General features: G+C 38.8%; 1 protein-coding gene across 3 annotated transcripts in view; it reads left to right on the forward strand.

Annotated features, from left to right (window-relative positions):
* FRY (FRY microtubule binding protein) overlaps positions 1-18,698 on the forward strand; it is a 230,182-nt gene that overhangs the window by 19,990 nt on the left and 191,494 nt on the right. For all 3 annotated transcript variants that reach the window (XM_057410413.1, XM_057410416.1, XM_057410415.1), the window contains exon 2: positions 11,592-11,768. The gene's annotated coding sequence lies outside the window, so the exon portion shown is untranslated. The remainder of the gene's footprint in view (positions 1-11,591; positions 11,769-18,698) is intronic.

The following is an 18,698-nucleotide window of genomic DNA, read 5'->3' on the forward strand; positions in this document are numbered from 1 at the left end:
GATGTGAAAATGATACAGATCAAAAGCTGATAACTGTAATTAACCTCAAAATTGAAAAGCACTTAATCTTTTATCATGGCCTCCTCATTAATGGGAGATTCTTCAGTGAATGGCAGCTGTTGTCTGGTCCTTGCCTTTTTATTCATCCTTTTGAAATGAAAGCTAGAGGACTGTGAAGGTTCCCATCTGGATATTGGTTGGGGTGTTGGTAGCAAAGGTGTGCTTCGTGTGACTGGTACTACACTGTGTTGAGAAGCTCTGCTGAGTGAAGCTGATGTAGGCTGGGTTTTGAGGTGTACTGGTCAGTTAAAATTTTGTTATAATCACAGCGAAGGAAAGCTGTGTTGTTGCATAAACACTACAAACAGTTATTTTCCTTAATCAGCTTTAAAGAAATTTTGAAGTAACATCTTGGGAAAAATGGCAGCATCAAAGCCTGTCTGTTTATCTGTACACATCTCCAACAAAGGCAAAGGGGGTAATCGTCTTTTTAATTGATTAGTGAAGGGTGAAGCCTGTGTTTCAGCTACCTGGTATTTGCTGGTTTTCTGTTATCTTAGCATGGAATGTAGGTTTCTTTTTCTATGCGTTGTTTCCCATATAGGTTGCTAAGCATCAGTAAATGAGTTCCATATATGTGACTGTCTATGATTTGCATACAGGAGAACATTAACATTGAAGTTACATGCATTGGTTAATGTTTGTTTCCATTCTTTATAAGTGGTTTCTTGCAGAAAAGCAGATAGTGCTGAGTATTGCAAAGCACAGATACTCTCAAGTTTTTCTCTCAAAACTTGAAACTGTATTACGTAGTTTTTCCAGCTGTTCTTTTAATAGAGTGATAGACATTTGTCAGAGGCTTCAGTGTCAGAGATGAACAGATCAGGATCTTCCTCTGATCAGGATGGAGAAGAATGCATCAAGAACTCTGCACACTATTAATACTTTTGAGGAAATGTTATTTAGTCAAGATAAATGTTCATCATGTATTGTTAGCATAAGTTTTGAATAAAGTGTTCTCTGCTTTGAGTAAATTGTTCTGTGCTTAATTCTGAAGCAGTTCGCTGGCAGCATAATTAACAGTGGTTTATTGTACAACTGAAGAAAGCAATACTGATTGCAAATATAAAGGTATCCTTACAAATGCTTTCTGAATTGTTTATTTTTCATAAATGAAGTAATCTTTAAAAGAAATTTTGCAAATGAAGGTCTTTTTTTAAATTTACTGATTTGGAAGTCTTCAGTATAAGGCCCAGTTAGAATTAAACATAGCTAGAGGTATTAAAGATAACAGGAAGGGATTCTACAGGTACATAGCAAAGAAAAAACAGACTAGGGAGAATGTAGGCCCCCTCCAGAAGCTCTCAGGAGAACTGGCTACACAGGATTTGGAGAAGGCTGAGGTTCTGAATGACTTCTTTGCCTTGGTCTTCACTGGCAAAGGCTCTGACCAAACCACCCAAGTCTTGGAAGGCAGACACAGGGACTGTGAGAATGAAGACCTTGGGCCCACTGTAGGAGAGGATCTGGTTCGAGACCATCTTAAAAATCTGAACGTGCACAAGTCCATGGGTCCTGATGAGATCCATCCGCGGGTCCTGAAGGAGCTGGCAAATGAAGTTGCGAAGCCGCTGGCCATCATATTTGAGAAATCATGGCAGTCAGGTGAAGTTCCCGATGACTGGAAAAAGGGAAGTATAACCCCCATTTTCAAGAAGGGGGAAAATGGATGACCCAGGGAATTACAGACCAGTCAGTCTCACCTCTGTGCCTGGCAAAATCTTGGAGCAGATTCTCCTGGAAGGCATGCTGAGGCACATGAAAATCAACAAGGTGCTTGCTGACAGCCAGCATGGCTTCACTAAGGGGAAATCCTGCCTGACCAATTTGGTGGCCTTCTAGGATGGGGCTATGGAACTGATGGACAGGGGTAGAGCAGTTGATGTCATCTACCTGGACTTGTGCAAAGCGTTCGACACTGTCCCATACGACATCCTTGGCTCTAAATTGGAGAGACATCAATTTGATGGACGGACCACTCAGTGGATAAAGAGCTGGCTGCATGGCTGCACACAAAGAGTTGTGGTCAATGGCTCAATGTCCGGCTGGAGACCAGTAATGAGTGGCATCCCTCAGGGATCAGTGTTGAGACCGGTCTTGTTTAACATCTTTGTCGCTGACATGGACAGTGGGATTGAGTGCGCCCTCAGCAAGTTCGCCGATGACACCAAGCTGTGTGATTCGGTTGATACCCTGGAGGGAAGGAATGCCATCCAGAGGGACCTTGACATGCTTGTGAGGTGGGCTGATGCCAACCTGATGAAGTTTAACCATGCCAAGTGCAAGGTCCTACACCTGGGTCAGAGCAATCCCAGGCACAGCTACAGGTTGGGCAGAAAAGAGATTCAGAGCAGCCCTGTGGAGAAGGACTTGGGGGTGTTGGCTGATGAGAAAATGAACATGGGCCGGCAGTGTGTGCTCACAGCCCAGAAAGCCAACCGTATCCTGGGCTGCATCAAAAGGAGCGTGACCAGCAGGTCGAAGGAGGTGATCCTGCCCCTCTACTCTGCTCTTGTGAGACCTCACTTGGAGTATTGTGTGCAGTTCTGGTGTCCTCAACATAAAAAGGGCATGGAACTGTTGGAACAAGTCCAGAGGAGACCATGAGGATGCTCAGGGGACTGGAGCACCTCCCGTATGAAGACAGGCTGAGAAAGTTGGGGCTGTTCAGCCTGGAGAAGAGAAGGCTGCGTGGAGACCTCATAGCAGCCTTCCAGTATCTGAAGGGGGGCTATAGGGATGGTGGGGAGGGACTCTTCATTAGGAACTGTAGTGATAGGACAAGGGGTAACGGGTTCAGGCTTAAACAGGGGAAGTTTAGGTTGGATATAAGAAGGAAATTCTTTCCTGTTAGGGTGGTGAGGCACTGGAATGGGTTGCCCAAGGAAGTTGTGAATGCTCCATCCCTGGCAGTGTTCAAGACCAGGTTGGACGAGGTCTTGGGTGATACGATTTAGCATAAGGTGTCCCTGCCCATGGCAGGGGGGTTGGAACTAGGTGATCTTAAGGTCCTTTCCAACCCTAACGATTCTATGATTCTATGATTCTATGATTATTTCATTTTTAATACTGTCATATACATGACAGCTAGAAAGTGCAATTGCTAAAGGTTATTCAGAACACCATTATTACCGAGTCTGCGCACCCAGAGTTTGATTTTGGTTTGGGGTGTTTTTTTGGCAGATTACTCATATTCAGAAACTTTTGCTTTCAGAGTTCTAATATTTTGTTTTCTGTTAGGATTGGTATTTCTTTTTTTTGTCCTTATTTTGGTACTAAATATTTTAATAAGTATGTGGGCAGCAAACTGATGGGTATTCCAAGCTAAAAAAGTTACTTACATGCTACTTCTGTTAGTCTTCAGTCTGAAGACCTTTATGTATAAGGGTGTAACAGATGGTTAAGTCAACTTAAGTGAAGGGGAGACTTTCCTTGGTTGTTTTTTAGATTTATTATTCAATTTTCTTATCTAAAATAATAATTACTTCAGATGGGAAACAAAGAGAGTAATGCTGTACAACAGAATTTGCCTATTAATTAGACAAAGCCAATTTAAACTTAATTAAAAAGATGGCTGATTTTATAACATGAAGGAAAGGTACTGTTTGCAGTGGATGGGTTTTTTGGTTTTTTTTTTTCCTTAAGCTCCTTGATGGGAGAGAAAAATTTTGCAGATCATGGTAGAAAAAAGTTCTCTGGAAAAGATATTTCTGTTCTACTGATTTTGATACCTGTCTTTCAAGTTGTTCTTCCTGCTCATGCTCACAAGAAAAGCTGGAAAATTTCAGGTCTAAATCTTGTTTGGGATGTTTGTACAGACTGCTTAAATGTTTCATCCAGAGTTTATTTATTGAAAGTTGCAGTGTCTGGGTCAGTGAAGTTGCTTGGATATCTGATTAATCAAAACAGAGTGGGGAGAGATATCAGAAAAAGGAAAACTATTTAATGAAATGCCAGTTTAGAGATCAAACTTAATTAAAACTAGCAAAATAGAAGAGTATTTCCTATCTGAAAACTGTTGCAGCCAGCCACATCACACAAGCCTACCTCAGATTTTTGGCCTCAATTAAAAATCTGATTTTTTTTTAATAAGAGGATTAGTTTCCATATTTTTGTTCAAGTGAGCCTCCGCTCTTGCCAAACTAATACTTGATGCACCAGTAGAGATGTTTGCAGTATGACAGCAAGCCACAGAATTCTTTAGAGAATGTGGCACTGTCCTGCTGGTGGCAAGTGCAATACCCCACCACCATTTACCTTCCTTTTTAGCCATGTACAGAAAACTGCTTGCCCTTTAAGCAATTAAGAGCTTTCCCTTTATTACTTTGACTCCCAATGAGGTCACACTTATGTGATCATTTTCAGCAGGAGGAAATCAGTGCTGATGCTGGAAAATGAGATCCACTCATCCAACATCCTTCTCTGTCCCACCAGTTCTCTTGTTTGCTGTGCTCAAGTCTTTCCAACAAAAGTTAATGTGATGTAGAGGGAGGGTTGGGTTTTTTTTGTTTGTGGTTTGTTTGGTTTGGTTTTTTTTAATCCTCTGTCTCAGATGTTAGGGCCTTTTAAAATGCCATCTCATTCTTTCTTTTTCACTCTGATATCCTTGACAAATATAAGTTATTCAACACTGATGGGCAGTTTTATGTAGAACTGTTGTGTTTTGCAAAGTTCTCATATAAAATAGAGACACGAGAGCTTAAAACTAGAATGGGATGGCATTTATTTATATTAATTTTCAAAGTTTAAATCAATATAGAGCTCTCCAGAAAGCGAGGATAGAGCTATTGGTGACCGCGGTGGGAGGCAGTAATCCATGTGCTGCCACCCTGCCTGCAAACACAGTTGATCCTTGCCTTCACTCACTAATTTTTAATAGTTGAGATATTTATTTTGTATCACTTAATTTACTAGTAGAAAAGAAGATAAAGTAAATATTTTTAGGACCTCAGGATGTTTGTTAGCTAACTGCTTTTGCTAATAGTAATCAGGTTGTGCAGGTATACAGTCAGTTGGTACGGTGAACATTTTATCTCAAATCAGGTAAATGTCAAAGAAGCATGTGACTTTCTGTCCATTTGGTGTGAAACAATCTGCCAAGTTGAGCTCTAGGGATTATATGATAACAAATCAGAGAATAGTGCCTTCCCAGCATTGGTATGTTTATCAGTCTGCTTTAGAGCATGAGAGATGCAGTTCAGACTCTTCAGTTTAGTAAGCTGTGCATTTACTTGCTGTGTAAAGCAACACGCTTCTCAGAAAAGGCTCCTGTATAAGAAACTGGTATGTTGGGATAAGTGTTGAAGTATAAATGAAAACTAATACTGATTGTCTTTGAGACCACATGCTGCTTTTCTGAGCTGTTTATACCAATTCAGAGCTGCAGACTGCCGGGGCTTGACCAGGCCAAAACAGATGAGAAGTGCAGTTAGTTGGGCACATGCAAGGAACTGGTACAGCTTCGCTCCTTGCATCACCCAAACATTGTGCTGCACAGCAGTAGCAGGTCTGAAGTGAACATGGATGTTCTGGTGTGGCCTTGGACTCCATGGACTGCCTGAGAGCATCCCTGCTGCCTGCAAGGTAGATTCTCCTCTCCACATTCCTCTGCTTTAAAAAATGAAAAACACAGGTTCTATATGAATGTAAATGGATAACTTCCTGGGTGAAGCTTATTCTCATTATGTAGTTAATCAGTTTCTGGGCAAGCATAGGAAGGGAAAGACTTTCAAATCGCGGAAGGTGGGGAAATCATGAAATGGAATAACTGATATGAACAGTAGAGTGATACATGCCCAAATGCTTTTGTTATTTTGTTGGGTTTTTTTCTCATTTACTAGTGTCTGAAGTACTGGTTTCCTTGATTCCTTCACAGAATATTTAATTAAAATCTCCAAAATAATGTATTTTATCTTGTCATTGTGCCTACCTTTAACCAGCACAAACTTCATAAATGAAATTAAGAAAGTTAATTTTATTGCTGGAACTCAGTTAAAAGTAATTTAAATGTTTGCTTTTGCTTTCTTTTTTTTTTTTTTCAATTTAACATCTCAACATAAAGATACTAATATTGAACCTTTCTTTGTAAGTATTCAAAATATCCAGCTATTTTGCCAGTAACTTTTGTTAACAAGACACTTTTTGTAAGTGAAGATTCTCAGTATTCAGTGGAAAGGGAAGATTATTGCCAGAATAGCAAAGTATTTACATGATCCTTTGCAGGGATGAACGTGTTCTCTGCGTGAATAATTTCTCTTAATAATCACTATCATATTATGATCTCAGAATTAATTACAACTTTAGGAACTATTTTAGCTGCCTTTGATTCATTTTTCTATGTTGTTTGTTACCGTCTTTTCTTACTAAGTTACTTTTCTCATGAAAAAAAAAAAAAAAGCAGTATTTCCCCTTGCACGCCCCTTTCCTGCATTTCTTTTTTTTCTTTTTTCCCTCACTTTTAGTTGCAAAATGTGACTGGTGCAATTGCTGTTTTGAACCCCGCCCTTAGGGTTGCTGGGCAGAGGAACTTCATTGCATAAGTGATCTGTTACTGAACAGGCTACTGCAGCCATAAACAGCGATCTAATGAACATCCAAGACTTAGAGGAAATAACTTCTACCATTTACTATTTGGAATGAGACCTTTTAAACATGGAAAAAACCAAGCAGTAATTTTGCTTAAAAATAACAAAACAGCTAAAGAGAAATATCTTTGCCAGCAGGAACTAGTTTAAAGCACAAATATCAATGTCTGAAAATAACTGTCAAAATACTAACTCCTGAAAACAAATGATAATATCATGCACTGCAAATGCTTGACTGCTTTTTTGGTTGTTTGCTTTGTTTTGGGTTGGGGCTTCTTTTCAATTTTGAGGTTTAGGGATGTGGATTTAGTTGGGTCCACCTCTGTCATCTGGACTGGTTACTGAGTGACCTCAAATGAACTGCACACATTTCATGAGATAGTTTCAATCTTCTTCTGTGCAATAAAAATTTGACTGTAACAATTCAGATTGTGACATTCCAAATCAAACTGATTTCTTCATCCCTGTTAAGCAGTAAAGTATAACTTACCCAAAGTAGATGCATGTGTGTAAATACCTGAAATAGGATTTGTAATGCGATCTGACAAATAGTACTACAGATTTGGTTGGCAAAAGCTTTTGTGCATTTCAACATGTTATGGAGATTATTATCTGACTATCATTTTTTATTAGCACTGTCTTAAAGTTGATAAACACGGAAAAAATAGGAGAGAATTGTGAAGCTGCATGAGTGAAGGAAGAGAAGAAAGCAGAGCCTGGATGGCTGTTGAGGCAGTGGGTATGAATTTCAGGTGAGCAGACAGGTTGCTGTGGAAAAAACACCTAAGCAGGTGCAAAACTATACTTGCTTAAAGGTGCAAAGTTAAGAGACAGTGTTAGGAGTAGGTTTGCAATAGCTGGTGACATTTCTGAGACTAAATTTTGCCCTGATGTTAAACTTAAGGTCAGTTAAGAAAAGCTCTTTTGTTGGTTCTTTGGATTCTGGTCAGTGTCAGCTTTAGGGTTTAGCTTTAGGTAGATAAAGTAGTCAGTTACTCCACCATTTGGCTGGCAGAAGCAGCAGACAGCTCAGTAAGGACCTACTTTGGTCATGCCTTTCCTTTGCCTGTGGCTTTTCCTGAGCAGTGGTTCAAGGACTGCAAGATGACCAGGCAGCAGGTCTTTGCCTCCCGCTGCACAGGTGGGCATAGACTGCTTTCTGCTGTTCTCACCCCCTGAGGGGCCAGAAAGGACCAGGCAGCCCTGGGTGGCTTTTCTCAGAAGCGGTCTGTAACACCCTTATCTCCCTCAACACCATGAGAGCACGCCTGCTCAGCCATAACTGCTTCCCCCTCCTTCTTCCTCTCCAGTCCCCACTGCAACTTCACATCTGCTGTTGCAGTGCTTTGCAAAGCAGCTGCAGGGCTTGCTGGGCTAAGGGCCTCTGCTTCTGGAAATTACACCATCTGGCCATATTCCAGAGTGCAGTATATAGAGTTTATATTTAGATCACCATGTATCTGGCATCTGGACCTTATTTATCTGTGTGCTTGATGAGATGTGGTTTGAGCGCGTTCTTTTGTGGATGATACTCTATGTGATGTTCTCAGTTGTCACAGCAAAAGATGTTCCATAAAAATGATTGTTCTTTCTGTAGAGCTGCTGTTTCTGTTGGCTGCATGTGAGATTCCTTTTATTACTGGTACCTATTAGAAATATTAAACAACAGAGAGGGCTAGTAAAGAACATTTTGCCCTTGTAATTAGATCAGTTCTGACCATCTGCAAATACAGGCTAGTGCATGACAGGTCCAGCAGTAGTGAGTATTCTGATATTATATTGTAGTATATATCTCAAGTTTCTCTCAGTAAAGGTGGGTTGTGGGGTGGGGTGGTTGATTCGTGTTGTATAAAGGAATCTTTGTCATAGTTTAAGGAACCCTAACCGTTCTGTGAACCAAATGATGTTCTCAAATGAGTACGCAAAGTAACATACCGCAGGTAGGCCAACAGAGGGTGCTGGAGTGCTGCAGCTTTTACATTCAGTAGCTTTTCTCGTTTTCTGGAGGCCAATTTTAACAAACTTCCTTACTTGGGGATGTCGTACTGTACAGCTGTGGAGTTAGTACATTGTTCGTGTTTTTAATGTCATAATTATCATACTTTTAAATATTATTTTGTGTTATGAAGATTATTTCAGACATGCCCGTTCAGTGGTAACATGTAAAAGAACAATGTGTACCTACTTAGGCCATTTGTTAATTTTTTCATTACTTCTAAAAAGAGATACAAACGAAGATCCTGATTTTTCAGAAGTTGGGCATGGTGGAAGTATCACTGATCTCTGTGACTTACACATGTTGCACTGCACATATTGTAAGACTTATGTAACAAAGCACTGATGTGTGAAAGTCATGGTTGGGTGTAAATACCTGTGTAGAAATAACATACTTACCAAGAAATGTCTCAAGGAGGATTGCTAAAAAGTTAGATAGCATATAATAAATCATTATGAAGCATTCCACAATTTAATGATATCCATACTGGACTTTAATTCAGGTTCCTTACTTTTATCCTTGTTCAGGGTTTGGTTGTAGAGGAGACTGCCCTTTTTGTACACAACTGAAAGGGTGATGTGTCTACACATGGTTGTAATGTTTGGCTGGAAACTGCTTGGTTCAGCTTGCTCCTGTTCTTTAAAGTATGTCCATGAAAGTCGGTATTTACAGTGCTGCCTGAGAGTCTGTTATGGAAAGCACTCCCTTACTCTCCTGCTGACCCTCCTCCTCCCTGAAAGCAAAGGGTAGTGACTTCAGGCTACCAGAGATTGGAGAGTGCAATTTATCACATGAATATGCAGAACCAGGCAATTGCTTTTAAAGTTCTCCTTACTGCACACATGTAATGTATGACAGACTAAATCCACTAGATGGTATTGATGATGATAACATGAAATATTCTATGTTATTGGGATTTTCTTTGATGAGTCTAAAACTTGATAACCCATTTTTTGGTCCAGAAATCTTGTACATCTCTGACATCATGTTGCAGACAAGAATGGACTTCTTGGCATGAGATGAGGAACTGGAGTAGTTTCATGAACCCTTCAGATCTACTGTCTGCCACTTCTCATTTTCCAAACCCCAAAAGCATCTAAAACAAAAGGGGACCTTAACTTTAAAATCTGGAGTCTGGCATAATAAAAAAACACCCATGGTTACAGAAAGTGTGAAGGATCAGATCTGGGCTGTGACTGCCCTGTCTATCTCAGTGACTTTTGACTCAGATGCCACAGTTTGATAGTTGCATTAATGTTCAGGAAACCTGAACTCTTGCTTAAACAAGCAAGAAGAGAATTGTCCAGAGTTACAGTAGCACTTCTTAAAGTGTGGATAGAACTGGCGTTGTGTTTTTATGTAAAACAGCTGCAAAGGGCTATCCAGAGGGAAAAAGGCACTGAAGAGAGAGAAGCAAAAATATATATGCCTTTAATAATACATGGTGAAGTGGTGAATGTGGTCCCTGTTGTTAAGAGGCAGGTGGGGAGAGAAATCAGGGTTGAAAAACACCTTATGAGATAGCAGAAAACCGAGTATCATTTGCTAATATCAACTCAATTGATCTTTTAATTAAGTGCCTGTCAAACATTTCATGGGCCTAAACAGGTCAAGTAATGTTGGACTTAGAGTGTCCTATTTGCTGATGTGTGTCTGGAGTATTCAGATTCATGCATGCTGTTCACTAACAGCACTGTGGCTGTCCAGACAGATTTGTGACTCTGTCCTTGGAGGTAATTCAGTGCTTTGGTTGGACAATGCCCTGAGCAATTACATCTTGTACTCAAGTTAGCAAACAAGGTGTCTAACTGATGTCACAGGTCTGTGTAGCATCATCATTTCCTGAGCTCACAGAGAACATTTAAATTGTCTCATGGTAACAAAATTCAAGTTGGATTTTATAATCCAGCATTATGGGCCTCTGGGCATTATCCATCATGGAATGGTGCTCTCCCTCCAAAGTGCAGTACCCACTTCTGCTGCCAGTGGTTTTGAACACAGACATGATTTGAATGCAGGCATGGTGCTAGTGGCAGTATTGGCTTCAAAACCTTTTTGTATGTTGAGATCTACTTGAAACCCTGGGCTTCTTTTCCATCACTATCTTTTGAAACAGCATTAAAACCTAGGACACACTAAGATGGCATCATATGAGCATGTTGCTCAGAGGAATGGCATGAGAGACAACTTCATGCTCCTTTGGTACCATGACCAGGGAATCCCAGACATAAACCTGATACACAATAAGAACCAGGCTTTTGGTCCTGCAGTCTGAAAGCCGTCTTTGTTAGGATTTGGGGGGGCTCAGAAGATTTCAGCCAGTTTAGGTGAGGAAATGTTGCAGTGCCACTAGCTTTGTGCCACTTACATATAGCGTAAGTGCAAGTGTACATAGCCTGTCTCAAAGAATGGTTGTGGCTGAGTAACTTCTGGTTTTGAGCCTGCAGCTGTTATTAGACTGCATTAAAAAATAATGTTTCCTGTTCTAATAGGGACCTTGCAGTTATATCCGAATAGTAAAGGTAGATTCCTACTCTCAGTGTTTTTGTTTTCTGGAGGCACGACTGTTTACTGCTGCTTAAGGAATTGCAGCATAATTCAATTTCTGCTGTGGCTTGTGGTTTCTAACCAGAAATCTACCAAAAATAAAAAAAGTTCTAGTACATATTGTCAATGTAAAGACAAGTTGTCATTTAAAAAATTTACAGCATTTGCATATAAAATTTTCCCACTTGTTTTATGTCTCTAGCAAAAAGCACAAATTCCTGGTAAGAACGTATGCAGTAATTCTTTTAACAGCTCCTATTATGAATTTTTGGTAGATAAATACAATGTTTAAGGTCATGTTTTAAGACTTGGAGTTTTTGCTTAATCTTTTGTTTATTCTGAGAGCAGCAATATATAATGTTGTCCAGGTGACCAAAGGTTAAGATGACTGTTATTTTCCCTAGGTAGCTGTGATGGCTCACAATGCAAAACAGTGATCTCCAGGAAGTAAGCAAGATAGCATCCAGACTGCTTGCAGTTAACCCATCTCTGCCTGAACTAGAAAAATATTTATGAAGATTATATTGCAAAATTAAAGCATTAAGAGAGATCACTGCTGGAAACTGTCACTTTAGGGAAAGGTAAGATTTTGCATTAATTACCTAGTTATTACTGAGTTACATGAGGTTTTTCTGTTAGAATAATAGTGAATTTTACGTATGAATGCATTTCTTTATTGAATATATGTGGCAACTGTTATCCTTTTCTTCGTAAAGAGTCTTTTGCATAGGTGAGAAATATAAACCAGGCATACTGGGATTTGGAATCTCATGTTTAGGTAGCTCTTACTGAAGAGGATTGTGTCTGTGAATTTAAAAATTTGGCAGTGACGGGTTTTGGCTTCTTGTTGCTTCAGTTTAAATATGACTTACAAAGCTATATTAAGACCACCGCATGTGGCATGAGATTATGCACATACTTTACTACAAGTATTTATGGACTCTTTGTTAGTTAAAGCTGGAAAAATCAATACCAGGAGCTGAAGAAAGTTGTGGGTTTAAACTAGTCTGATACAGTGCAAGCGTTTAGCTAAAGCCTTTCAGGGACGGAAATTCCTTACAGAAGCAGTTGGCTATATTTGGTTTTGTAAATGCTGAAATGTGTTTGAAAAAAGATGAATAATCATTTTGCATGTTTGCTAAATAAGTATCTGAAATAGCTGCAATTGCTACCATGCATCTATATCTCAAGGAACCAGGAGAAAAATAGAGAGCAACATCAGTAGAAATTCAGTAGTGTCCCTCCATTGAACAAAACCAAACCTTTTTTCCCAACTAAAAAGGTTGGATGGATTTTTAGCATATTATTGTTAAACTGTAGTTTGTCCTTATGTCATATAAAAATAAGATTTCTTGCAGTCGATTAATTTTGCCCTATAACTGGCTGTAAATCACACCAGATTATATTGTTAGCAGTATTTCTCCTAGAGTACTGTCTTCCATAGTGCTTCCACTTCTACTCCACTGAAGAATTAAATATTTCTCTTGCTTTTAAAGAGCAGTATATGCAGCTTCTTTATAGGGCTATAGACTTTTCAATTTGAGTAGTGATTTTTATGTTCTTTGCTGTTTGCTTCAATACAGGTTTTTCTGTTTCAGCTTCTCTATATTTCTGAATGATGGTTTTCAGTACATGGGAACAACTATTATACTAGTATTTATTATTCAGTGCCTATTTTATTTTGATGGTTTGGGGTGTTGTTTTGTTGTTTTTTTTTATCCAAGACAGTGCAGATCAAAACAAGTAGAAGGATGTATTTATGCTGTAGCTCACAGAGATCTGTAAATGTGTAATATGTATTCTAGAACTATTATGGAGATGGTGATTGCCTAGAGTTCTGTGCAGCAGAGCTGTGTACGTGCATGCTGACATGAAAAGGGCTCCATAGGGCAGAGTCTGTAAGTTCAGTTTGACTTGTGGTAGGGCTCTAGGACACACCTCTGCAGCAGCATGTGACATTTCAAGTTGGTGTATCACTGGAACATGCTGAAATTCCTGTGTCAGTCACTGGAGGGTGTAAGGGAGACATCTAACCCATATAAAATAATGCAGCCACAGGAGTCTATAGCACGGTCACTAGTGCTCTAGACACAAGATTGAACACGTATCATTGTGCCACATGAGCCAGGAGGGAATGCATGATGTCGCTGGTCTGGAAAAGTACAACTGTATGTAATTAGAAGGTCTAAGCTGGGAAATGAGAGCTGTTTCCTAGACTACCTTGTGACTGTAATTCTAGGACCTCCAATGTCCTGGTTAAGCAGACTCAGAAAATACTAGATTTGACCACTTTGGACTAGTTCACCTGTTCTGCTGTGCCTTCTAACAACTGATTATACTAATGCTTCTCTTTCACAAAACAGGTTAAGGAAATCCAGTCTCTCAACATTTAAGCCAATGGCTTCTGAATGAAAATGGTATCTCATGGCAGCAGGCTTCCCACTCCAATGAACATGAATTTGGCATATTAGCGGTGTCTTGTAAATGTCCTTGAACTCAGAGCAGGATATATATGAATATGCAAATATATTCATGGACCTTTAATTTCTAAAAAAGAAGTGAGACTAACTGACATGATGTGCTCTTGTGAAATATCTTGCCTTTTACAGTTTGATTTAGTTCCATCTAACTAGGAAAGGGTTGGGTTTTAATTACACTGGTAGTATGTCAGAAAAATTAGCTGTACTAAAGTCTGATGACTGTGGGACCTATTATCTTTCCACAGACCCTCTTAGGTTTTGGAGGATGAAATTGCTGACACAGCAAGACAATATTATCTGTTTCTGCTCATAAACATAACTGCTTTATTTCTTCTTATTTATTCTACTTCTGCACTGTAAATTTATGCTCTTTGATTTATTTGATGTCATGATACTTTAGTAGTATATTTGTCCAGCTCTAGGTTGAGCTAAGTCGATTCTGTGCCTTGGGTTTTTGGAAATTAAGAATGAAAACTCTCTATGTAGACCCACCAAGGCATGTGACAAGCTATCTAGTTGCAATCTAGGAAAGCAATTAAATGTGTTTAATTATGCACTTCATTTAATAGGTTAAAATTTAAAAATTCTCACAGGACATGAAAAATCAACCATTTTATTTTATTTTAGTGCTTTGACTTCATTTTTTACAGTAAGAAACTCCATCATTTCTTCACTTAGTTAATTGTGAAGCCTGTGTAGCCTTATGAAGGTCCTAAATTTTACTGAAGTTGTGATAGCAGGCATTAAGTTATTGACTGTGAAAGAAAAGTGCAGATCACAACAGCTACGCATTCAGGAAATTGCTCTCCATTTCAGTCTCCCTTTTTGGAGAGAATTAAGCCTGGCTGTGTGGAAGAGTCTAACTCTATAATTGCCTAAGCTATGTGCATATGTACATGGATTATAGTGCTCCACAAGATAGTGGATGAGGTATTTAAACAGGTTGGACTGATACAGGGGAATAAATGATAGCTAGGTGTCCAAGAACTGAACTGGAGCATGAATAGACCAGTAGGAAGAACTAAAAATAAATTTGTTTTGTTATTTTTAGGATAGTCCTGCTGCTTGAATAAAAATCACTGAAATTAAAAGGTCCTCTAACTTTCATGTACAATGCTCAGTACCTTTCAAACATCCATTTTAATCTACTGCAGAGATCCAAACGAAGATTGACACTTGGAATTTGGGGGAGGCAATATAATTTTTTTTTTTTTGTAATCAGAAATATCAATGTTATAGCTTGAAATCTGTTCTGGGAAGCAGATCAGCATCATTCATCATGTTGTAACCAAGAGTATTGGTATTGACTTGAAGAAGGTAATAACTTTTTCAGGGCTAATAAGCATCATTGACTGTTGCCTAAGAGTGGATTTTGGTTTTCTTTTCATGTTAAGGTACTGTAATAGTTTATGAAAGGAGTTTTTCAATATTAATACCAGAAGAGTTCTTCAGAATCTTTATATTGATGTGTGTTTAAATAATTCGGGTTTTGCTTGTACATTTTTAGTTCCTCAAAAAAAGGTTGGGTGGGGAGGGAGCAGGGAATAAAATGCAGGAGACCTGCATTGGTATTAAAGAAAATATTTTTTGTGTAGGAGTGCATAGCACGTAAGATATCACAAAATAGGCAGCAATTCTTACTGGAACAGCAAATCCTTTAAAAAAAATCACAAGATGAACAACCACATCACAGAAAGTATGCCGCTATTTCCAAAGTAAATATTTTACCGAATAGAATTTTGATACAAGGAACAAGATGTACAAGGAACAGGATGTGATACATACCCAGTACAACATTTTAAACACATTTTAAACTTCCTGGCTTTTTCTTTGTTTATATTTAGATAAAGCTGAAATGGTTTCACTCTGTGGTATTTGCTTTGATTAAAACAGATAACATTTTTCCCATATAGGTGGCTGATTTGGGGGCTTTTTAAAGGTATAAGCAATTTTTCCTTCTATGGGTTTCTCCACATAGTACAATAAGGGAAAACCTTTCACTCTCCATTCCACCCCTATAGAGAACTGTGCTAAAAAGTCCACAGATACAGATATACTACTTTTTCTCTCAGTGCTGATGTGCTATTTTGGAATATGGGCTGACCTACTTTCTATGTTTCCAGAAAGTGACATGAAAAATCTTAGCTCAGGTTGCAGAAAGATTTGGATTTATTTTCCAGTGGATTTTTGTACACCCTTTCACACAGATATGCACACACACGTTGGCTAATGTGGGGATTGATGTATATGGTAGCAAATCAAGTTTGCCAGTTTTGCTACAATTTCAACAGTAATAGCAGCAGAGATCTGCTGCCAGACACCTGCCTTTAGAGGATTTGACAGGAAGATGTTTCCAGTCTAGCAGTGACATTATCCAGAGCTACATGATGAGAGAGAAAGCTTTATGTTCCAAATTTTGAATAAATTTGATACCTAAGTAGGAACATCAAAAATTCCTGTAAGAATCTCATTATTACATTTTTTTCCAGTTTCTTCAGCATTGTCTTAAGAGACTGGAAGATAAACCTTCTTTGAATAATTTACTTTGACTTCCTGTTCAGCACTCTGACCATCAAAGAATGTTCAGCCCATTAATTTGCCATTTCCAATTAAAATAATAATACATAGAGCTTGGGAATTGTATGAACAAATTAGGAGAGAACAAATACTGAGTGATGAAGACTACTCCTGCCCTCTGCTTAGAGCAGAAAAAAAAAACGTAAGTCCTCATAACCCTGTGCTCACATGCAGGCTCCTCCCCAGCAGAGCAGCTTTGCTGGTGGAAGGAAATGTGCTTCACTCATGATGACCATAGTGCAGGAGGTCTTGGTGTGGCATTCCTTTCATCTAACCTGTAAGAGCATAGAAAGGTTAAGTGTCTGTAAGTCTTGGTAAAAGTCTGCCATTAAGGGTAAAAGAGTTTCCTCTATCCTCAGCTGGGGGAGATGTTCCTGTTCACTTTCCCATAAGAAGCAGCTGTGTCTTGATTGTCACAGTCGAGAAACATACCCGGAAATCTCATTTGTGCTGAAATGTGATCTGAACTTAACCCATTCCTCTGTGTGTTCCAATCTGGAATCTCAGATTATTTAGTTCCCATTGGGACCCCCTATTAGTTTCCACCCTCCCCAAAGTATTTATTACACTTGCACACTATGCTGAAAGAGCTGTTGCCCTCATAGCCTGCTGTTTGGAGTCAGCACTTTGAAGGATAGCCCAAATAATTTTCTCTACCTAAGAAAGATAGAAATGATATGCCCAGCAGTGTGAAACACCATGAGTAGGTCTGAACCTTGCTATTACACTTTTTCACTTTTAGCTGAAAATTGTTCTCAGATACAGTTGCTTTATCAGCTGAATTTATAGCACTAACATGACAGTAGTACTTAACTACAGAAAATGTAAGGGTAATGACTCCTAACACAAACTGATTGAAGGACTTATCTTACCGATACATGTCTTCCTGAAAATAATTGGTTTGTATATAGTATTACCACTTTTTCTTGGATGCTTGTGTAGTTACAGAAGTGTTCAGGAATGTATTTTTCATCTTTGCCTGGCCTAGAGACTGGTAACAACTTAACTTCCCAGAGATAAGCCAGATCATGGCATTCTATGCTATCACAGGCATTAGTTCTTCGAATTCCTTTTGAAACTAATCTGAAATGTCAGGAAATTTTAGTTTATTTGAGCTGCGTGAGTGCTGCAGGGTCTTTGAGTATCTTTAATCTTGATTAATTTCAGGATTATCATCCTGAGTCTTAAAAGACCTAAATGCCCTACAGTCCAGCTGAATAATTTACTGCACCTCAATATATTGCCACTCATCTTCATTTGGCGTTATAAAGCCTGAAATGGAACTTGTCAGAAGCAGGAGGACAGTGGTGTTCATGCACCTCCCTGGACTGTGGAATGAATCACTGGAAGAGTTCAGTGGGAGTCTCTCACTATGTTTTGGGAGTGTTGCAGGACTTGCCTCCTTTGGCAAGCTTTTCTTCTCCAACTAAGCTCTTAATTGACTTTGCATGAAATGTTGCCCAGTTTTGAAGCCCTGTATAGAGATAACACTAGAAGACAGTAAGGAGTGAAAGGGTGTTTCTTTTTCTTGTGAGATGAATATATGTGTTGATTAATGTTCACAGTCAGTGGGCAAACAGGTGTCTTAAAAATGTAGTTGCTACAGTGAGCATCTGACTTAAACTAGGTTATCACATAGTTTCATTTAACACTAACACTACATTTTCTCAGTTGTTTTCATACTTGTTACTAGTCAGAATAAGGTTGTGTCCTGTTGGTTCAACATTTGCCAGTTGCACAGCTGACACTCAGAAAAGTAACTTACTTTTCTGTTCTGTTTGTTGCAAGAGTGATCTTTATTTCTTATTTTCATTGCTTACAATAGTTTGGGGTTTTTTTTGGTTTTTATCTCGTGAGCCTTGGGCCTTTGCAGCTGTGTGCCAGGACACACTTTCAGCAACACAATGCCTAAAGGGAGCATCCGTTAAACACATGATGTCTTTTGTCATTTTCCCTGTATTAGGGTGCTTGCAAAGGAAACACAATTACTCTCTTCTGCTAATACTGTTTTGAATTCATCTACTACCATTCTTGCAAAGTAACTATTGTCAAATTAGTCTAAATCATTGTTAACTCAGGCCAGTACATGGTCACAAAGAATCTCAGGGAAATTTTTAAATGCTTTTCTAGTTTATTCTCGTTCTGTTGTATTAATGACAGCTGTGACCACTGAACATCCTAATCTGAATAATTATAGGGATATTGAATGATCAGTATACATCTGTATAGTTTTATTAGCCACATTAAAAAGAAGTTAAGTAAATATAGGTATAAAATGCACAGGCACATTCCCTTAAATCTATCATTGGTATACAGGCTATATAAATTATGTCAGGTTTGTAGCAGTGTAATACAGTATGATGTTTTTCCAGTCCTGTCCAAGAACAATGTCTCAGGCATGATTTAGATGCCATCTTGTCATGCAGCTGATGCTTTAAAAGGTCAGGGGAAAAT

Source organism: Pezoporus wallicus, unplaced genomic scaffold (assembly GCF_028554395.1).
Source record: "Pezoporus wallicus isolate ANWC-B61680 ecotype Strahan unplaced genomic scaffold, APGP_CSIRO_Pwel_v1 contig_1876, whole genome shotgun sequence".
Classification (NCBI taxonomy): domain Eukaryota; kingdom Metazoa; phylum Chordata; class Aves; order Psittaciformes; family Psittacidae; genus Pezoporus; species Pezoporus wallicus.